Source organism: Halichoerus grypus, chromosome 13, assembly GCF_964656455.1.
Source record: "Halichoerus grypus chromosome 13, mHalGry1.hap1.1, whole genome shotgun sequence".
NCBI classification, from domain to species: domain Eukaryota; kingdom Metazoa; phylum Chordata; class Mammalia; order Carnivora; family Phocidae; genus Halichoerus; species Halichoerus grypus.
In genome coordinates this window covers 68,830,107-68,852,939 of record NC_135724.1, presented here as the reverse complement: position 1 = coordinate 68,852,939, position 22,833 = coordinate 68,830,107, and the positions used below count along the sequence as shown (strand labels likewise).

At 51.2% G+C, this 22,833-nt stretch overlaps 1 protein-coding gene and 1 pseudogene across 1 annotated transcript in view; both read left to right on the top strand.

Annotated features, from left to right (window-relative positions):
- The window catches only part of BCR (BCR activator of RhoGEF and GTPase), a 119,777-nt gene that overhangs the window by 35,856 nt on the left and 61,088 nt on the right, over nucleotides 1-22,833 (top strand). The gene's annotated exons all lie outside the window — the stretch shown is intronic.
- Nucleotides 10,136-10,615, top strand: LOC118526615 (small ribosomal subunit protein eS21 pseudogene; annotated as a pseudogene).

The window sequence follows — 22,833 nt, the reverse complement described above, 5'->3', positions numbered from 1 at the left end:
TTTATGAATAAAGTTTTATCGGAACACAGTACATGCATTAGTCCGTGCATGATATACGGCTGCTTTCACGCTGTAATGGCAAGGTTGAGTAGTAGTGGTAAATACTACATGGCTTGCAAAGCTGAAAATATTTACTAGCTGGCTGTTTGCAGGAAAAGTTTGCTGACCCCTGGTTTAGGATAGAACACAGAAGTGGAAGACCCCAGAATAGCATTCCTACATAAGAGTCTTTTTCTCTCCAGCAGCTTTGTCTTTTTAATTAGATTTAATATGGTTAGTCTCCTTAACACCACCTGAGGGGGGCCAGAAGGAGCAGGGTCCTGGAATTTGGGTTCGCGGAGTACAAACAGCTATCCCCTTGCCAGCAGAGGTTCCAGGGCTGTGTCTCCTGCATGTTACCACTCAGCCTAGAAACAGGGAGGGAACTGTCAGCCGTCCTGTGGTCCAGCCCTCAGAGAGAGAACAGGGAATTAGCATCTGAGCTGCCCTGTGGGACAGAAGGAAGAACATCTTGACTGTAAGCATGGTTAAACACTAGGATAAGCTGTCAGGGGAGTGTGAGAAATTCCCATCTGAAGAGAACTTTGTAAAGGATAAATCATTTTCAAGTGTGTTTTCAGCTGCTTGGTCTACTGCTCCATTGGCCTCAATGGAATGGTCCCTGGAAGACAATGTTTTGACCTTTCTGATTTAGCAGTTCACCACCACCCATCCACCCCCACCACCCTGCCTTAGAGTAAACCCTTTGCTGGTCAGATCACAACACCACCAAGCCCCTTCAGAAAGACTTCCAAGGCCCTGAGTTATTGAAGATTTGGTTTCTGGAGTGGTTCTTGCACCAAAGAAATCTTCTAGAAGGCTGGACCACCTCATGAGGTCCTCGTGTCTATGTGCTGAACCTCTGTCTGTCTCAGGTTACCATCAGCCTCAGGGCTTCTTTTCCCACAACTTTTGTCAGCCTTGTCACACAAATGGTTGGGGGCACAGTGGTCAGGGTGGGTGGTTCCCAGCAGGTTCCAGTGAGAGAAAATCAGACTGAGAAGTTGTAGGAAGTTTCCAGGAGAGAGTGAATGAATGGAATGGGGCTTCCTTTTCCTCCAGGGCAGATGCCATTTACAGTCCTGGTAGACTGAGGAACATCCACCTGGGTTTGTCTGAGGCACCTTCTGGAGGCAGACTTGGAACCCCAACAGAGGCCAGTGGGAAGGTAGTAGGGTGGAGGTAGGGCAGAGTTGGCTTTGGCGAGAGCAGACTTCACCAGTCTCCTGGCATCACAACCAGGAGCCCTCCCCTTGAACTGTGTGTGTAGGTCTAAGTGGGTCCTCCAGCCACACACTTGCAAAGGAGTTTACTCTTGGCATGAATTCGAATCAGAAAGAGCCTCCCTGAGAAACAAGCAAATGGCTCAGTAAGCATCAACTGTATTTCTTATCTTCTGCCTTGACTGCACAAGGAGCTGCTAGAAGCCACAGTGATAGCCAATACTGATTGGATGGGCATCTGTGGAGTCAATGCTTTTTCTGCACCTATCGATACGATTGTGTGGGTTTTCTTGTTAAGTCTGTTAGGAATTTTGAGTGATTTTTGAGTGTTGAACCAGCCTTGCATCCCAGGGGATAAACTCTTATTTGGTTGTGATATATTACTCTGTGTGTGTGTGTGTGTGTGTGTGTGTGTGTGTGTGTGTGTTTGCTGCCTTTCATTTACTAGTATTTTGTTGAGCATTTTTGTATCCAAGGTTCATGACAGATACTGCTCTGTAGTTTTTTCTTGTACTGTCTTTGGTTTCTTTTTTTTTTTTTTTTTTTTTTTAAAGATTTTATTTATTTATTTGACAGAGAGAGACACAGCGAGAGAGGGAACACAAGCAGGGGGAGTGGGAGAGGGAGAAGCAGGCTTCCCGCGGAGCAGGGAGCCCGATGCGGGGCTCGATCCCAGGACCCTGGGATCATGACCTGAGCCGAAGGCAGACGCTTAACGACTGAGCCACCCAGGCGCCCCTGTCTTTGGTTTCAATATGAGACTAATACTGACCTCATAAAATGAGTTTAGAAGTAATCTTTCTATTTCCTGGAAGAGCTTGTAAAGACTATTATTTCTTTTTATTTTTATGTTTTTATTTTTGGGGGGTATTATTTCTTTTTAAATGTTTGGGAGTGAAACTGTCTGGACCTAGGGGGTTTTGTTTGTTTTTGTAGTTTTTCAACAGCAAATTTGATGTCTTTAGTAGACATAGGACTATTCAAGTTATCTATATCCTTTAATTTAATTTATTTTTTCAAGTTTTTTTTTTTTAAGATTTATTGTTTATTTGAGAGAGAGTGTGGGGATAGGGGCAGGGGGAGAAGAAGAGAGAGAATATCAAGCAGACTCCCCGCTGAGCTCAATCCCACAACCCTGAGATCATGACCTGAACTGAAATCAAGAGTTAGATACTTGGGGCTCCTGGGTGGCTCAGTCGTTAAGCGTCTGCCTTCGGCTCAGGTCATGATCCCGGAGTCCTGGGATCGAGTCCCGCATCGGGCTCCCTGCTCTGCGGAAGCCTGCTTCTCCCTCTCCCACTCCCCCTGCTTGTGTTCCTGTTCTCGCTATGTCTCTCTCTGTCAAAAAAATAAATAAAATCTTTAAAAAAAAAAAAAAAAAAGAGTCAGATACTTAACCAACTGAGTCACCCAGGCATCCCTCAAGTTATCTGCTTCTTGAGTGAGTTCTGGTTATTTTTGTCTTTCAAGGAATCAGCCCGTTTCATCTATGTTGTCAAATTTATGTGCAGGAAGTTGTTTGTAAGATTTCCTTTTTTTTTTATTAAAGATTTTTATTTATTTATTGAGAGAGAGAAGGATAGAGAGAGAGCATGAGAGGGAGGAGGGTCAGAGGGAGAAGCAGACTCCCTGCTGAGCAAGGAGCCCGATGCGGGACTCGATCCTGGGACTCCAGGATCATGACCTGAGCCAAAGGCAGTCGCTTAACCAACTGAGCCACCCAGGCACCCTGTAAGATTTCCTTTTGATGTCTGTGGGATCCGTAGCTATATTTCCTCTTTTATTCCTGATTTTACTAATTTGTGTGTCCTTTAGTTTTTTCTTGGTCAATCTGGCTTTATCAGTTTTATTGATCCCTCCCTACCACAAAAATCAGCTTTTGTTTTCAATTATTTTTCTGGGTTTTTTGTTTTCAGTTTTATTGTTTTCTGCCTTTATTATTTCTTTCTTATAGGTTTATTTTGCTCTTTTCATCTTTAAAGATGGAAACTTAAATTATTGACTTGAGCCCTTTTTGTTTTTTAAGATTTTATTTATTTATTTGAGAGAGTGCAAGAGAGAGAGCATGAGCAGGGCAGACTCCCCGCTGAGCAGGGAGACCAACCTGGGGCTCAATCCTAGGACCCTGGGATCATGACTTGAGCTGAAAGCAGATGCTTAACCGACTGAGCCACCCAGGTGCCTGAGACCTTTCTTTTCTAATATAAGCATTTGATACTATAAATTTTCCTCTGGGCATTACTTTAGCTACATGCTACATATTTTCATATGTTGTATTTTTATCTTAATGTCCTTTAAACCATTTACCAGTTTCCCTCGGGACTGCCTCTTTGACCTGTGGATCATTTAGTAGTGTCTTGTTTAATTTCCAATATTTGGGATTTTTCGAGATGTCATTCTGTTACTGATTTTTAATTTTGTTATGGTCAAAGCCACATGAATTAGTTTCCTATTGCTGCCGTAATAAATTTCCATAAACTTAAGTGGCTTAAAAACAACGCAGATTTTTTTTTTAAGATTTTATTCATTTATTTGAGAGAGAGAGCACAAGCAGGGGGAGGGGTAGAGGGAGAGGGAGAAGCAGATTCCCCACTGAGCAGGGAGCCTGACGTGGGGCTCAGTTGCAGGACCCTGGGACCATGACCTGAGCTGAAGGCAGACGCTTAACCAACTGAGCCACCCAGGTGCCCCACAACACAGATTTATTATTTTACAGTTCTGAAGGTCACAAATTCAAAATGTGTCCTATAGGCTAAGTCTTAGTTTTCTTTCATCTGAGGTAGTTTTTATTTTGCCTTCATTCTTGAAGGATATTTCCACTGGGTATAGCATTCTGGGTTGGCGGGTTTTTTTTTTTAATCCATTTTCCTTTTTTTTTTTATTTGAGAGAGAGAGAGAGCACATGCACGAGCAGGAGAAGGGGCAGAGGAAGAAGCAGACTCTCCACTGAGCAGGGAGCCCGACATGGGGCTCCATCCCAGGGCTCTGGGATCATGACCTGAGCTGAAGGCAGACACTTAACCGACTGAACACTCAGGTGCCCGTGACAGTTCTTTTTATGTAGCACTTTATTACCATTATTATTATTATTATTATACTCTCCTCTGACCTCTGTAATGGCAGGTGAGACACCTATAATCATTTGAATCTTTGTTTCCCTATATGTAATATGTTGGTTTTTTTCTGGCTTCTTTCAAGATTTTTTATCTTTGGTTTTTAGCACTTTGATTTTGATGTGTCTGGTAGTGGTTTTCGTTGTTTGGGGTTCACTGTATTTCTTGGATTTGTACATTTATGACCTTCACCTAATTTGGGAATTAGCTATGATTTCTGCAAATATTTTTTTTGTTCCAGTCTCTTTTTTGGGACTCTTGTGACATGAACATTAGATGTTTTGACGTCGGACAGATCCTTGAGTTTCTGCTCCAATTTTTTCTTAGTCTGTTTTCTTTCTGTTGTTTAGATGGCTAATTTCTGTTGATCTGTGTTTAAGTTCACTGACTCTGCTGTCATCTCCATTCTGATATTGAATTCCTCTCCAAGAAATTTCTTATAGGTGTTATTTTTTGTTCTAAAATTTCTGTTCGGTTATTTTGTTATAGCTTCTGTTTCTTTGCTGAGGACTCCTTTTCTTTCCATTTGCTTCAAGAGTCTTTGCCCTTACTTCTTGGAGCATGATTCTAATGTTACTCTGATTATTCCAACATTTGGGTCATCTGGGGGTTGATGTTTGTTGGTTGCCTTTTCCTTTAACAACTTCGGTTTCCGAGTTCTGTGTTGAGTAATTTTGGATTGTATCCTGGACAGTTTGAATGTTATGTTACGAGACTCTGGAGATGTTGATGGAGTTGTTTAAACAGCCAGTCAACCCAGTTGGATTCAGACCGCACATCCTAGCCCACTTTTTGTGGCCTCTGGTTCCACCACCCACTCTGCTGTGCACCAGCTGGGGGTCAGTCTGCAAGCTGGGCGGTAGTAGCAGTTCTCACCCCTGTAGTTCAGGTCCCAAACCTGTGCTGGGCTGAATGCAAGTGGTTTCACACATAGGCAGCTTGGGGGTGAGCCAAGGGCTTCACACACAGATTTGAAGGATCCTTTCTCCAGCTCCTTCCTCTCCCCAATCTGTCCCACACTCTCTGCTTCCCCAGGTCCTGACTAGAAAGCTGGGCTCCACCCTCTCCATGCTGTCACCATACCGGTGGCAACAGGGACTCTGCTTCTTTGATGGCACTCGCCTAGTATAGAGTGGAGAGGGCACAGGACTCCACCCCAGGGGTCCCTGCTGCTGTGTCTGTGGGAAGGGGAAGGGGTGCCTCACTTTTGATGGTGTTCATCTGGAGCACAGTAGGTGAGATTAAAAGAGTTTAATTCACTGGATCCCTCCTTCAGGGTCCTTTGTGCAGAGAAAGGAGGCTTTTCTGTTGTTTGGGGTTTTTTTTTTCTTTCTGTCTGTGCCTGTTGACACTTTTGGGCTACTCTAGTGCCCAAGCTGGGATAGATCGGACGCAGAGACTCCCAACTCTTCCGTGTGATACTACAGTGGTTTGTCCAAACCCATGCACTCCACAACACCAAGAGCAAACCCCAACACAAACTACGGGCTTCGGGGGATGATGGCGTATCCATGCAGCTTCATCAGCTGTGACAGATGCACCCCTCTGGTGGGGAATGTTAATAATGGGCGAAGCTGGGCATGAGTAGGGCAGGGGGCCTGTGGAAAATCTGTAGCTTCCTTTCAGTTTTGCTAGGAACCTGAAACTGCTCTAAAAGAAGTAAAGGTTATAAAACAAACAGAAAACCCGAGAAGGCCCTTCTGGGGTGTACCTCCAGTTCCAAAATGCCCACCCGGTGCCCCTGCTCTTAGCTGCCTTTCTGAGTCCCGTGATGGCTATTTCCTATGTTTGGTCCAGAATTTGTAGTTGTGGTGAGTGGGAAAACATGGAGTGCACTTGCTCCGTCTCACCTGGAACTGGAAGTTCAAGCTTCTGCCTTTGAATTTCCTTCTTTCTGTGTGTGGTGGTGTTCCCTGGGGTTGGCCCCTATCCTTAGACATCATTTAGAGGGGTGCAACCTGTGCTGGTCACCTCTGCCTTCCGCGGTAACTTGCCCCCAAGCCCGACCCCACGGACACTTGTACTGCAGATCAGGCCCGGACCTTCTGGTGGTGTCCCCCACCAGCCCTAGCAGCTTCCAATTTGTGATGCCCAGAAGCACCTCTTTGCTTCTTGTCGGTTTACTCAGCAGTTTCCGACCCTGGTTTGCTCAGTCCCTGCTCTGCTTCAAGCCCTTCTGTTGATTTCTGTGGCCCCACTCAGAGGTTCTTACAGGGTAGGTATAGCTGCCTGCATTTCTAGAAAGAGAAAGGCTTCCAGCTATAAATGCATGGAAATCTTTGGCAAGATCGGGAATTCCTGGCCAGAGGATCCCAGAAATTGCCTCCCCACTCCCGCCTGTCCTGCATGCCAAGACCTGCCTTCCCACCAGCCTGCTCCCCAGCCCTGCATCCAGCTGTCATTCCCTAGAGCACCCACCCTGTGCAGTTGTCATGGACACATAGCATTCCTTCGGGGAATGTGCTCCATCATGGTGTGGGGTTCCAGCTTCTCTGTAGGGGGAGCCACAGGTGGAGTGGGGAGCACAGCATCCAGAACCATCTGACAGGACAGATGGCATCAGGCAAGCTATTGTTTTCCCATTTGTCAAATGGGAGTGACCCTAGGAACTTAGAGCGCTGTGTTGGGATTAGCAGTGAAGTCTGTAACAGCCTGGCACGCTGTGGGTGCCCGGGAATGGGGAAGGAGGGGTTTTGTTTCTGAGATGATTTCCCTGCTCCTCTTCCGTATAGGAACCAACAGCACATGCTGGGTGGAGCTGTGGTATGGAGGGGTGCTGTGGACTCAGGCTGCCTCGTGTGGAGGCTGCACTGGCTGTGTTCTCCCCACCCCCTTCCCGCCGCGGGAGTGGAATCCAGCAGGAATGCACGTTGCGTTCTTCCCTGGATACTTGGGCCACCTGCACCATCTGGTGGGGCTCATGGAGCATGGGGCCTGCGAGTTATGTCCCCACCCACGCCTGCTCCCACATTTATGCCCCATTTTCAGAGGGAGAATCTGACCCCTGGCTAGAGCTGCAGGTGGGGGAAGGAAGCCCAGGCAAGTTTGTAAGTCTTTGAGGGTCTTCCTGTCCTCTTTCTCGACCCTTCCTGCTTTCCTCTGTGGCCCTGCCGTGCCTGCCTGCTCCCTAGGGCACCCTTGGTCTGTCTGAAGGCCACCATCCTTTAGTTGCTGAACCACCTTGTCCCAGGACGTGCTGTCAACTTAGTAACTCCGACCTTAGGTCTATTTCCTAATTTTATGTTGCTTTTTCGGCTCCCCAGCAGTTGACAGCCTCAAGACCCAGTGCTCAGCCAAGGACAGGGCCTGCTGATGTCAAAGCCTCAGGCCCAGCTTGGGTGATAGAAACCAGGACCCCCAGTGCCCCTGGGCAGGCGCCATCCTGGAGGCTGCAGTGTGCCAAACACGGTGCCTGGCACCTTCTCAGGGTTTGCCGGCCAGCTGAATCCTTTTTATTGGTGAGAAGCCTGGGTCCTAGAGAGATGCAGTAACTTGCCAAGGTCACCCAGCGGGGCAGTGGTAGGACTGCGTTTGAGCCAAGATCCATGCCGCCCTGCACAGGAGTTCTGCGTCAGGGCAGCAGCTCAGGTGCAACCAGCCTGGGGGTGGCAGCCCTTGTCACCTGGGGGCAGGTGGGGGCCTAACCGGGATTGAGGTTCCAGCCCCGCTCAGCCACTCACCAGCTCTCTGTCCCTGTGGCTGGTCACCCGCAAGCCCACCTGATGCACCTGGCAGCACTCGTGGCCCTGCCCTGCCCCAGCCTCAAGGTGAGATGGCCGATGGGAGGGATTGTGAGTGCTGCTGGGTCACCGGATAGAGGGAGGGCTTATTAACGAGGACCATGTGGTGGGGTCTGGCCGACGGGCCGCTGTCCTGTGGCAGTTTGGCAAAGACAGGAGCTGCCAGCCTGAGAAGCTGGGTTAGGCTCCCTTCGGTGGATGCACACACCTCATACCTGTGCACACGCCTGCAGCTACGTGCTACATGCATACACCCGTGCCACACTTATGTAGATGTGCACTCATGCTACACACACACAGACACAGGAGGAAAATGTTGAGGGACAGAAATCAGCTCAGATGATACCAGCCTGCACTTGGGTCCGGAACCTTGGAGAGAACAATCTTTCCAGACTTTTGGGATCTGGTGGAAAAATCTCCCCTCTGGGGCTCCTCTGCTCCTGCTTTTGTCTTCTGGGACCCCTTGAGGTCTGCGGCAGGGCCCCGACCAGAGCACAGTCTCTGTGTTAGAGCCTCCAGAGGGCCCGCGTGCCCGCCTGAGGCAGCGTCTCCCCACTTGGATGCTCAGTTCTTGAAATGTGCTTCCCAGCAGCCTGTGTAGGCTCCGGGCCCCGGCAGCATCTCCACGCTGTTCCCACCGGCCCTTCTCCTGGCGGAGGCAGCCTGCAGCAGTTCTCCACCCGGTGGTGACAGGCTGTTCTTGTTTGGAAACAGAAGACCCCATCGCTGCTTTTTTTCCCCCCCTTTCCTAAAACACGAGGCTCAAGTTCAATGATGCCCGTGAAGTGCCGGCTCTGTGTGTGCACGTAGTGGGCACCTGGGCCCTTAGCGCCCCGGTCCCCTCTCTGTCAGCCTCTTTCTTCCTGGTCCTCAGAAGAGCACAGCAGCCCTGCCTGCTCCAGGAGCTGTGCCAGCCAGGGGCCCTTGGAAAATCAGTCGTTAGGCCATGGGCACGTGGGGTCAGTGGGCAGACATTGGAGGCTTTCCCGGTTGTCAGTGACCCAAAAAATCACTTTCGGTTTTTGTGACTCAGAAATGAGCTCAACCCACACACCCTTTAGATGTTCTGAAACTCAGGGCCGAGTCCTCCGGATGGCTGTCAGCTGTGGGATTTTCTAAGTGAGCGTTTTTATAGAGACCCATGCACAGCTGGACTCTCTGGAGGTAGTGAATGGAAATTTTACTATGTATCTTACCAGCTTAAAAAGAAGGGGGCTTGCCTTTAATCTCATGTTTCCCAGCACCCCGCATGTTGGTGGTTATGTGTATGGGTGGTTGTCTGTTTATTTTGATCTACACCCTGGGAGGTGGGGTGATCCATGAGCTAAAATAAGTCGAGCGGGGGACGGTCCCTTTTCAAATGGTTCCTGGGTGGTCAGGGGCCTTAGGACATGGGCTGTCCTAAGGAGCTTGAGTTGTTTAGGAGGCACTAGATGTGGGTTGTAAAGTAGGTGAGAAGCCAGGTAAGCTCTTACACGCAGTGATTGGGAAAAAGAACCTGGGAGAGCATCCCATAAGAGGGGCGGGAGGTGACTATCAGGTTAAGTCACATTTGGGAAGGGTTTGTCGGGGCAGCAGGCCCTGAAGAACTGGTAGAATTCGGAGGCCCAGGGAGTCCGTCTGGATGGAGAGGGTGTGAGCCGAGGCCCAGAATGGAGCATTGGGCTGGGCCGGGGGGGGGCCCTCACCACTCAGGGGGGCAGGCTGGCGAAGGTCAGCAGTGGCCTTCCGGGCTCTGCAGCCTGTTGCGCCTGATACTCCTCTCAGCCGCGGTAAGGATAGAAACCAGAGTGGGCTTGAGGACAGAGGCTCGGTTCCCGTTTCACTTCACAGGTCTTCTGGCTCTGAATTCCCTGAAAGCAGCTCTGCCACCAGCCTGCTTTCTGGGTTCGATTATCGGGTTATAGCCTGGGTATGTGTTTCTCCAATTAAGGGAACCCTCCGCACAGGGTATAGAGGGCGTAAATGTCCAGGCCCATGTCTTCAAAGGCATTCCAGGGGGGGCTGCCGAAAGGAAGGGATGTGTTATGTCACCAGTGAGTCGTGGGTCTTTCTGGAAACTTGGAGTGTGGCATGTGCGCGTGTATGCCTGAGTGTGTCACCTTGTTACCCCAGCTCTCAGGCCTTCCACGTGCCACCATTCTGGGCACAGCTGTCTAGGTTCTGACATCCCCTAGAGAAAAGCGGGTCTCGTGGTGGTGGCAGCAGGCGCGCCCTCGACGTGCAGAACGACACCGGCGAGTTCGTGGACCTGTATGTGCCAGCAACCGCATCATTGGCACCAAGGACCACGCGTCCATCCAGATGAACGTGGCCGAGGTTGATAAGGTGACGGGCAGGTTCAACGGCCAGTTCAGAACCTACGCTATCTGTGGGGCCATTCGCAGGCTGGGTGAGTCTGATGACTCCATCCTCCGACTGGCCAAGGCCGATGGCATCGTTTCAAAGAACTTCTGACTGGAGGAGATCACGGATGTGGGATATTTGTCATAAATAAATAGTAAAACTCCCCCCCCCCGCCAAAAAAAGAGAAAAGCGGGTCTCTCCACATAGGTTCCTTGGCCTCCTGCTGTCCCGTGGACTCTGAGCACCCCATGGCTGTGACCTCCGCCTTGTCCTGGAGCCTCTTTGGAAGGCTGGGTTCTCAGAAAGCTGGTGGCTCTGAGGTGGTCAGGGTCCCGCCGTGCAAACAGACCAGCCCGACCTTCCGATTACCCCCGGCTCTTAGCGGCATTTCCCACCCTCCGGGCCAAGAGCAGAGCAGGGCTCAGACTGGATTAAGGCAAGACCAGGGAAACATACCTGCACCGCCGAGATTGGTTTTAAGAAGACAGAACATGCCTCCTACCGGGGAAGATCCAGGTGCGCACAGCAAAGAGCCCTGGGCGTAAGCTGTCGGAGGTCCTTTCACAAGGGCTGAGGGGGGGATGCACACCTATTAGATGCCTGCCGTGTGGCACGTGCTGTTGCGAGCGTGTGATCTGACTGGGTCTCCGCTGCTCACCTCTAAAGGGGGGAAGGCGGTGCCCACTCTGGAGGTGAAGGGATGCCAGGACAGCTACCTAAGGTAGTGGGCTAGAGTCAAGATCGTGAAGAGCAGGAATCGGCCTCGTTCTCTTCAGGTCTGTCTGGGAGGTCTGAGCTCAAATTCTGTGCCCTCGAAAGTACCTGAGTGAGGTGCCAGCCTGATAGTGTGATTGCTGGGCAGAGTGACCCAGTTGAACCAAGCTGTTATTTCTACCATGTGCGGTATTTCTGGGAGAAGCGCCAGGCTCACAGCTGGTGTCGGATACCTCTGGGAGCCTTTCCAGATGCCTTGTTTCCCCTGGGACCCCAGGATTCCTGAGGGAAGGGCCTCTTCCCAGAATGTGTACCCCTGATGGGCCCAGGGCTTTCTGTGGTGCAGTGGTCCACTCTGCCCCGTCTGTGGCTTGAGTCTCTCTCTAGAGGACTTGCTTTTCCTAAAAGGTGCTTTCAGAACTGAGCGTACTGCAGACCCTCATCGGGACCTGCCGGGTCTGCCGGCTGGGCTGGCCGGTGACAGAGATAGAGGCCTGAGTGGGCAACTGGCAGCTCTGCCACTGGGGGTGTCTCGGGTGTGTGGATCCTGTCTCCTCCCACGGTGCCAGTGCCGGGGAAAGCAAGAGGGGAGCTGGGCCTGGTTCCCAAGCCTGGCTGACTGAGGGGTGAGCATGGAGCCCGGACCAGGCTGTCACTCTGTGATGACAACTGGGATTATCACCGTAGGTGGTAATTCCCACATGACAGTTTCAAGTTTCAGGTCAAGAGCCGAAGCTAGTCCTCTGTCGCCTCTTTCATCTGGACAGAGATCCTTGCTGGCTTGCTTTCTGGCTCGTTCCTCAGCTGTTCTCAAGGCCTTGTGCTCCACAGAGAGCCTGTGGCCTGCTGACTCTGAGCCCCAGGGGAATGGGGAAAGCTCTGCTCCCGCTGATCCTGGCTGCAGGAGAGACCTGTGGGATGGAGGAAGGGTTTGGGAAGGAGGAGGGCCACAGCCTCCCTGGTAGACCAGCAATGGGCTGCTGAGAAGGGCGGAGTGGGGCTGCCATTTGGAGCCCTGGTGGGCTTTGCAGCAGGCCAGATGGATGGGATCACCCTGCCAGGGTCACCCTCTGACCCATGGCAGCCTGAGGCCCAGTGGGTGCCACGGATTCTGCTGACACATGGTTTGCGGCCCAGAGAAGAATCTTCCCAGTAGCCCCAAGCACATGAGCTCCTGCTCTCCACCACCATCCCCCGCCCCCACCCCACGACCTTTCCCAAAGTGGAGCCTTCAGCCTCACAAGGAAGTACAAGGTAATGCTGAGTACCCTAGGAGAAGTCAGGCAAGAGGTAATATGAAGTTTTTTGGAAAGGAGCTTCACAGGTTGGACCACATGAATAGCCGAGGCTTCTGATAATTATGATAAATGATGCTTATGCTTCTGGATGCTTCTTCCCTCTGGCAGGGGAAAGGTGGCCTGCTTGTCACCCCCTCAGGGTGTGAGGGTGGAGTGTCATTATCCCCATTTCACTGGTGGGAACATCAAGAGATGAAACGAGCCTCTGAGTGGCCGCGGTAATCCCAGTTTGTTTGTTGTCTTCTTTCCGGCATGATGGAAGAAGGCCCTGGAGGTTGGATTGGGGGGGGGAGGGGGGAGTCTGGAAACAGAGGAATTATATTTCCTTTTCCAAAGGTGTAGGTCAAGGATGGTAGAGTTCCTGGCCACTTGATTCAAGTGCACAGAAGGTTTTCCAGGAGAAAATCCATTCTGTCCTAGACTTCGAGACCCTGCTGCCTCCTGGTCTGTTCTTTGGCTTTTGACATTGGGTACATCTCAAGTTCTGGTGCAGAATATAAAATATTCCCCCTCACCCCTGCCGCCTCAGCTTACCTCCGGTTCATCCCCAGGATGCCTGAAGTCAGGGATCGAGCTCAGGGTGGGGCTAAACCCTCAGAACCTCCAGGAGGTGGCCTTGGCCAAGCACACCTGCCTGGCTGGATCCCTGCCTTTCAACTCAACTCATTAGCCGTGGGGCTCAGGGAATGTTGCTTCCAATCGCAGACCTTCAACTTTTCATCTGTGAGACAAGGTATCCGCTCCCTTGCAGAGGTGTGAGGACTTGAGGCCGAGCACCTGGACAGTGTCTGTTGCCGTGTCTGTGTATTGCCCCCACAGGGGTCTCAGAGCCCCTGACTCAGGCCAGCATCCCAGGTGCCTTCCCCTCTTTGCATCTAGAAGCCAGCGAACCTCTCAGGAGTGCCGTAGATTGGGGTGACCCAGGACTAGAGCAGAGGGGAGATTTGCAGACTAGCCCCCAGAACTGATCCAGAGCCATGCCTCTCCGGGGCAGGAATGTGGGCAAGCAGGGGGTTCCCTTGTCTGGTGGGGAGTCTGTGACTCCCAGTGGAAATCCACTGAGGATGGAACAGGGCTGCAGTAACAAAACCCCAGAGACTGGGTGGCTTAAACAACAGACACTGGTTTGTCATCGTTCCAGAAGCTGGGAAGTCCCAGATCAGTGTGCTGGCCAAATCAGTTCTTGGTGGAGACCTTCTTCCCGACTTGAAGACATCTGCCTTCTTGCTGTGTCCTCACATATCAGAGAGAGAGAAAGAGCACTGGTGTCTCTTCCTCTTAGAAGGACACTAATCCCATCATGGGGCCCTACTTTCTCAAAACCTTTCGTGAGGTTAGATTCTCATCCAAATCTAATTACCTCCCAAAGGCCCCACCTCCAAATACCATCATATTGGAGTTTAGGGATTCAATATGTGAATTGCGGAGGGGACACAGACATTCAGCACATAACAGCTTCACAGGCATATGGTCTGTCTATCCCCAGCGTTGGTCTCTGACTTGTGGGTGCTGTGAGCTTGTCATTTTAATACTTTCAGTTTCCTTATGTGCGCATAAAGCCCCCTTTCTGAGCAGGATGAAGGGAGCAAAATGAGCTCCCCTTGTCAGGTCCTGAGGTCAGGAAGGAAGAAGGTGCTGGGGTTTCACTCAGGTCTCCCACCCTTCCTGTTCTGCCCTTAAGGGAGGGGCAGTTGGCGGACTATTGTGTGTGAGGGGTCCAGAATGCTTGGTTTCTAGAATTTCTGATTTGTACAGTTGCAAGATATCCTGGTAGTTCTGGTCTGTTCTTGAGTAGCACAGTCTGGGGCAAATCTGCAATAGCTTAGCTTCTGAGGGAGAGCGGCACTGGTTAAGAAGAGCCCAGGAGGGCGGGAATGTGTTGGGTGGCTGCAGGGTGTGAGGCTCAGGGCTGGCCTGTTGCCCTCTGACCTCGTGAGGCACAGTGGCTGCTCTTTTCTTCTCTCTCTGCTGTCTTGAGTCCGAGCTGGAATGTGGAGGGCTGTGGGAGCGCTGCTGAGCGTGGATAGCCCCCGGGTGGCTGCGGCTGGCTGGACAGAGTCCCATTTCCATGAGTGGGGTCATTGACCGTGAAGACACTGGGTGGGAAGCAGCTTCTCAGGGCCAGTACCTGATCGCCACAATTACTCTATGTATTGGTTTCCTACGGCTGCGTAACAAGGAACCACACACTGGGTGGTTCCCACAAGAGACATTTATTGTCTCACAGTTATGGAAGCTGGAAGTCTGAGATTGAGGCGTTGGCAGGGTTCGTTCCTTCTGAGGGCTGTAAAGGAGAATCTGTCCCAGGCCTCTGGTTTTTGGGTTTTTTGTTGGTTTTGTTTTGTTTTGTTTTGTTTTTTTGGTTTGTAGATGACTGCCTTCATGTTCACGTGACATTCTCTCTATCTGCTGGTCTGTCTTTAAATTTCCCTTTTCTGGGGCATCTGGGTGGCTCAGTCGGTTAAGTGTCTGCCTTCGGTTTAGGTCATGATCCCAGAGTCCTGGGATCGAGCCCCACATCTGGCTCCCTGCTCCACAGGAAGCCTGCTTCTCCCTCTCCCACTCCCCCTGCTTGTGTTCCCTCTCTCGCTGTGTCTCTGTCAAATAAAGAATTAAAAAAAAAAAAAAAAGCCTCCGACTCTTGGTTTCGGCTCAGGTCATGATCTTGGGGTTGTGAGATCGAGCCCCACATTGGGTTCTGTGCTCAGCACAGAGTCTGCTTAAGATTCTCTCTCTCCCTCTGCCCCTCCCCCTCCTTGTGCTCTTTCTCTCTCTCTCTAAATAAGTAAATAAAATCTTTTTTTTTTTAAGATTTTATTTATTTATTTGAGAAAGAGAGTGAGAGAGAACATGAGAGGGGAGAGGGTCAGAGGGAGAAGCAGACTCCCCACTGAGCAGGGAGCCCGATGTGGGACTTGATCCCAGGACTCCAGGATCATAACCTGAGCTGAAGGCAGTTGAGCCACCCAGGCGCCCCAAGTAAATAAAATCTTAAAAAATAAAATAAAATAAATTTCCCTTTTCTATAAGGAAACAATTGTATTGGATTTGGGCCCAACCTAATGATCTCATTTGAACTTGGCAAAAAGACCATGTCTCCAAATAAGGTCACATTTGGATGTATTGGGGGTTGGGACTTCAATATGTAAATTTGGGCGGTGGGGAGACACAGTTCAGCCCATAACACTGTACTACTTTCTTCTTTTTTCAACATTTCTAAACCTGGCTGATCTTTAGTTTTTTGTTTAGGGTTTGTTTGGGGGGTGGTTAACATAAAGTTTACCATCTTCACTATCTTTAAGCGTGTAATTCCGTACTGTTAGACATGTTCACATTGTCGTGCAGCCATCACCACCACTTACCTCCAGAACTTTTTCTTCATCCCGAACAGAAACTCTACACCCTGCCCTTACCTCCCAGCCGCTGACAACCCCCAGTCTATTTTCTGTCTCTATGAATGTGCCTATTCTAGGTAACACGTATATCATGGACTATTTGTCTCCCCCCGCCCAGATTCATATGTTGATTCCCTAACTTGCAACATGATATTTGTAGGTGGGGCCTTTGGGAGATAGATCATGAGGGCAGCCCTCATGATGGGATTAGTGCCCTTATAAGAAGAGACCCAGAGAGAGCTAGCACCCTCTTTCTTTCTACCCACCAAGACAAGGCCACATGAGCACACAGCAAGAATGCATCTGTCTCCAAGCCAGGAAGAGAGCTCTTACCAGAACCCAGCCCTGCTGGCACCTTGATTGGCGACTTCCAGCTTCCAGGACTGTGAGAAAATAAATTTCTGTGGTTTCATGGACTCAGTCTATGGTATTTTGTTAAGGCAGCCCCAGCAAACTAATACATTCGTATCAATGGAATCATGGGGTGTTTGTCTTTTTGTGACTGTCTTATTTCACTTGGCATAATCTCCTCAAGGTTTACTATGTGGTAGCATGTTGCAGGACTCCCTTCTTTTTTTAAGGCTGAGTAATACTCCATTGTACGTGTCCATTGCATTTTGTTATTCATCTATCTGCCGTTGGACACTTGGGTTGCTTCTGCCTTTCCGCCATTGGAAATGATGCTGCTGTGAGTGTGGGTGTACATGTACCTCCTTTCCTAACTCTCCCCAGGCTTCCCAAGGTGGAGGTGGGGCAAATGGGTGTTCCCCCTGCCCTCCTAAGCTCACCCCCAGTGAGCGCCTGCCCGTGGCCCAGCCCTGGCCTGGGCTCTGTACGCTGACCACCAGAGCGGGGAAGCCCTTCCTTCCCACCATCTTTTCTCTCTTGCTCTCCGCGTTTCCTCTTCGAAGTGGGAATAGAATGGGAGGGGGGTGCCCGCAGCCATGTAGTGACCACGTGCCTCATTTCCCACTTTGCTCCCAGACCACGGTCCTGCCCTCAGTGCCATCCTCTCTTGAAGGGTTCTACTCACCTCTACTGCCTTGTGCTCCCTACCTGCCATGACTCCTCTGGCCAATTGCCTGCAGCCAGGTCTTGGCCTTGGGTGCTAGAAACTCAGTGTCCCCTTTGCTCTTCTTCCTGTCTCCGTGTGAGTCCGCTCAGCCTGGGCCTGTTCGTGGCATTTGATGTCGTGGTGTCCATTCCTCCTGAAACCAGGCCCTCGACCCATTCACCCGGAGTGACCATCACAGAAGCCTCCAGCTGGGTCCCTCCAGCTGGGTCCCACCTGCAGTGCCACACCAGGTGTGCTGCCAGAGTGTCACCTGCCCGTGTTCCCTGGGGCCCCTCTTGGTCCAGGCCTCCGTGACCCTTGATACTTCCTAAATCATGCCTCAGGTCCTTGGCCCAAAGCCCAAGGCTTTTCTCAGAATTACTGCTTCCCACTGCTCCTGACTCATTCCCAGCTTATCACCTTTCCCAGCCCTTCCTTGTTCGTGAGCTCCCAGAAGCCCCTGCATGGGACACCTCTGCAGCCCCTCTGCTGGTTGAAGGCCCAGTGGTTCTTCCATCCCACACAGACCTCACCTCTGTGAAGCCCTTCTGGCCTCTCCCGGAGCCGGCCGTCTCTTCTCTGACCCCATGGCAGCACTTTCACGCCACGGGCAGCACCTGTATTAGTCACCTGGGGCTGCCATTAACAAATGGCCATAGACTCATGGCTTAAAACTAGTATGTGTTCTTCCGCAGTTCTGGAGGCAGAAGTCCAAATCAAGGTGTATAGCAGGGCCATACTCTCTCTGGAGGCTCTAGGGGAGAATCCTTCGTTGCCATTTCCAGTTCCTGGTGGCCCCGTGCATTCCTTGGCTTGTGACCACATCATTTTAATCTCTGCCTCCAGCTTCACACAGCCTTCTCCTCTTCTGTCTCTCATAAGGACACTTGTCATTAGATTTAGGGTCCATTGGATAATCCTGGGTGATCTCATTTCAGAGTCCTGAACTTAGTTACATCTGTAAGGACTCTTTTACCAAAATAAGGTCCCTTCATGCATTCCAGGTGTTAGGATGTGGATGTATCTTTTGGGGGCCACCATTCGACCCACTGTAGTGTCCTTCCCACCTTCATGTTCTGGGGGGAGCCAGCATCTGCCTCTCTCACTTCATTAGGTCTTGGAGTAGTTACTTCTTGGGGAGATGGCCTCTGCTGCCCTGCCTGAGGGTCTGAGTGCCCCCCGTGGGTGGCTTTGCCATGATGCACATGTCATGTGACTCCTGGGATTCTGCTGGCTCCTGGAGGCCGGGGCTGGGGCTCTGGTGCCTGGCGTCACGTACCCAGCACAGTGCCCAGCAGAAAATAGACGTGTCATACACCTTGGCTGAATGTTGGGTACTCGCTAAATACACCAGCTTGATTGTCTGAGGCCAAACTGCCTCCAGGAAATCTTTCTGAACCTTGTTGAAGAATCTAGCTGGTGCTAAAGAAGAATAATCACATCATGCAGTGGCGGATGGTTCCAGCTTCCCAGCTGGTGTTCCCGCCTCTGCCTGTCCCACCCTGGCGGCATCTGGTTCCAGCCCCAGGCCCAGAACACAAGCGATCTTTCCCTCCTCAAGGATCGAAGAGCTCTAGGCACAGGTGGATCCTTGAAGACAGAAGAAAATCTTTTAACAGCTCTCTCAATGCTGATTGGGGAGTCCTTGTCTACCCACACTGGGGGCATGCAGTCTTTATTGCTAAAAGTCACCCGCAACGTTGACCTTGTGGTGATTCAGTCTCCAACCAGCTGGAACCCAAACCCCGGGTGGAAGAGCTATTGTGTTAGTCGGCCTGTCTCCTCCAAGAGAGCTCAGCCTTGTTCAGGGCATCTAGAGCTGCCTGGAGCTAAGGCATCAGGCCATGAGCCGGGCAGGCTCAGGCCCTTCCCAACTGGCATTTTCTTGCCTGTCGGGGAGACTTGATTAGCCCCAGGGCCTTCTGTGTGCCTCACTCTGGTCTGGACCGTGACCTCCCACTACCCGGGCAGCCAGGGCTTTCCACACTAGCCTGGTGATGTCATTGTTGGATGGCAGCATAGATAGAGGCTGAAAGCCCCCAGGATCCTAGGGCTCTTCTCCCCCAGAACCAGGGGCTCTGACAGCAGGCCTCTCGCCAGGGTACAGCGTCCAACTGGATGGGGGGCGTCTTGTTTATAAAGAATTTTGACCCCCCCTTGGTGTAGATGAAAGAAGGGACAGCCGCCAGTGTGATGGTAGAGAAGAAAGCAGAAAAACCACCCAAACCAACCAGATATCTTAGAAAGTAAAGCAGCCTATGTCTGCCTGCGGGTGGCCTGGAGTTACGGTGCCAGGCAGTACTGACGTCTGTCCGGAATGATGTTCTTGGTCTTCAGGAAACAGCTGGATGATGTTTCGGGTTCCCTGTTTTAACAGAGGAAAACATCTTTTTTTTTTTTTTTTTTTTTGAGGTGAAATGACATAACATAAAACTAAACATTTCAAAGCAAACAACTCATCATTTAGTGTATTCAGTGTTGTGCAACCACCACTTCTGGTTAGTTCCCAGACACCTCCGTCACCCCAGAAGGGAACCCCATACCCATTAAGTATATACTTTCTGTCTCTATGGATTTGTCTCTTCTGGACATCTCATATAAATGGAATCGGACAATCTGTGGTCTTTTACGATTGCCTTCACTCAGCATCCTGTCTTCGAGGCTCATCCATGGGATCCCCTGTATCGGTACTTCCTTCCTTTTGAAGACCGAATGATATCCCGTTGTAGAGATGCACCACAACTTATTTGTCCACTCGTCAGTTGATGGACATTTGGGTGGTTTTACCTTTTGGCTATTGTGAATAATGCTGCTTGAACATAGATTGAATTATCCCGGTACGAGTTTGGCTTTGAACACCTGTTCTCACTCCTTTGGGTTATAGGTCTCGGAGAGGAATCGGTGTGTCATATGGTTACCAGGCTCGGCCTTTTAGAAATGTCTTCCGAAAGTGCCCAGATAAGTCACACAGGTGGACCCAGGCATAGTTGGGCTCCACCTCTTCCTCTCTCAGAGACTCCTTTTCTTGTCTGAAAAATGAGCATTTAGAAGTTCCTGTCCAGTAAGGGGTCAAGGTGGATTCAAGGAGATCGGTGTTGTGCCTCGCCCAGAGGAAGTGCCCAGCAAAAGGGTAGCAGGTAATTTGCAAAAATACCCGCTTGCTCTGGCACATTTGAGGCTTTTCTACTGTTTGGGAAACTCGCTTCCCTGAAGCGCCACAGATATTCTGTGACTGCGCCCGGGATTCTGCCACATAATAAAGAAGCCAGCGGAGCCTCAGGACCCGCGGCCAATCGTGCAGATAGAATCTGCTCCCAGCGGACAGGGTGGTGGGAGGAAGGCTCGAGGCTGTGCATGAACGTGGCGTCCAGAGCCAGCTTGGACCTGTGGAACCTGTGTGCCCTTCGGTGAGACCTGGCTCTTTCTGTCCCAGCCAGGGTTTTCTGAGCCTCTCCCAGAGGCGCGATGCCTAGCTGGCCGGACACCCCCAAGGACGTGAGCTGCTGTCTGGAATTCACCAGCCCCGTGGCACCGTTAGCACTATGCTGGATGCCTGCGACCCAGGAGAGGTGCAGGGCCCAGAGAGGGGGGCCGGAGCGGGAATAGCAGGGCTTCTGCAGATATGATGAGGTGGGGGGCCCAGTGCCTGCCTCTGCAGAAACCTGCCCACGGCAGCTGGCCAGCCACCAGAAGGAAGACCGTGTTTGAGCCTCCTTTAACTCGGTAAATAAATACGCCCCAGCCCTTTCCTGACAGTTTAAACAGGGATAGGAGACCACCCTGCCTCGGTCTTAATGCGTGATTGAGTTCCTCCCACCCCTACCCAAGTTCCCGGGGTCCCTTCTTCTGTTCTCTCAACCCTGGTATGTGTTTGTCAGGATCCCTCCCCTGGCCCTTTCCAGCTGTTTCCATGTCTATTCTGGGAGGGGAGGGCTGGGAACATAACCTTTCTTCCTCCTGAGGATTTGCTCCAGACTCTCATCTTGGGGTGCAGTTGGTCAGAGGGTGGGACAGGAGCTGGGATCTGGACTCCGCACCTGTGGCAGCAGCTAGGCCACAGAAGCAAGATCTGAGGACCCTCCAGGTAATATTGGGTCCAGCAGGGCCTCCTCTGCTTGGCTACAGCCAGGAGACCTGTGGCCAGTGGTCTGAGCTTGGTTCTACACACATCTCCCGGGAACTCTTGCAGCAGAGACCTCAGCAGGGCCTGGCAGAGGCCTTGTCGTGAGACGTATGCTTCCTGGCTCACAGATACGAAAATGGGGAAGGAGTGTCGGAAGTTACTGGAGCTGTTTGATCCAAGGCTGGGCTAAGGGAAAGACAGGCTATGGGGAGCGGCTGGGGGCCCCTTGAGAGGCTGACAGGACTGCGGCTGGGCTAAGTGCATTTGGTGCTTTGAGGGCGGATACGCTGTGGCCCTCTGAGGACAGGGAGGATGGCCACTACAGGGCTGTGGGCGCGTGTGGTGCTGTTCTCCTGAGGGGTCCTGTTCCGGCCCTGGGTGTGACCTGTGATTACCAGAGTCTTCCGGGCTGGCAGGGATCTCATCCGGCCTGGGTCAGGAAGACGCGGGTGGACAGGGAAGTGGCCTGGAAAAGGTGATGTGTAAACTCAGAGTAGCGGGATAGCTGCTGAGAACAGTGGCTGTGACAGACACCCGGGCTCCTTTGAAGGCTGCATTTACGGAGTGTGAGCAAGGCCTTCCTTTCTTGTCCACGGAAGACTATAGTGAAGCCCGGGGACCCACCACCCAGCCCGCTCTCATCAGCTCAGGGAGCACACTGCTTGCAAGTTTTGATTCTATGCGTATCTTAGATGTGGTTGCCAGGGGCCGTTGGCGATGAAGGGGATGAAGGGGAGGAAAGGAAGCTCCCCTGGGCTCTCCTAGCTCAGCTACCCACGCATTGCCCCTGTCCGGGAGGGACCTTAGGGATGTGTGCATGTGGTTTGTACTTGTTACATAACGTAAAATGGAACATTTTCATCACTCGGAAGCATACTGTTCAGTGGCATTAAGCACATTCACACGGTGGTGCAGCCGTCAACACCATCCCTCCCCAGCACTTTTTCATCTTCCCAGACTACAACTCTGTCACCACAAAACAACAACTCTCCATTGCCTCCACCCCAGGCCCTGGCAGCCACCATTCTCCTCCCCGTCTCCATGAATCGACTATTCCAGGTCCCTCCTATAAGTGGACTCACACAGCAAATTTGTCATTTTGTGACGGGCTTATTTCCCTTAGCGTAATATCCTCAAGGCTCATCCGTGTGATGGCATGTGTCAGAATTGCCTTGCATTTTAAGGCTAAGTAATATTCCATTGTATATCCATACCACATTTTGCTTTTCCATTCATCCGTCAGTGGATACTTGAGTTGTTTCCATAGTTTGGCTATTGTGAATGATGTTGCTAGGAACATGGGTGTGCAAGTATCTGTTTGAGTCCCTGCTTTGAGTTCTTTTAAGTGTATATCCAGACGTGGAATTACTTGATCATACATTACTTCTACATTTAATTTTTTAAGGGACTTTTTAAAAAGATTGTATTTATTTACTTGAGAAAGAGAGAGAATGCAAGTGGGTGAGCATGAGCAGGGGGAGGGGCAGAGAGAGAGAGGGAGAAGCAGGCTCCCCACTGAGCAGGGAGCCCAATGCAGGACTCAATCCCAGGATCCTGGGACCATGACCCGAGCCAAAGGCAGACGCCCAACCAACTGAGCCACCCAGGCGCCCCGAGGAATTTTTTTTTTTTTAAAGATTTTATTTATCAGGGAGAGAGACAGAGGCAGGCAGAGGGAGAAGCAGGCTCCTTGCTGAGCAAGGAGCCTGATGTCGGACTCGATCCCAGGACCCTGGGATCATGACCCGAGCCGAAGGCAGAGGCTTAACTGACTGAGCCACCCAGGCG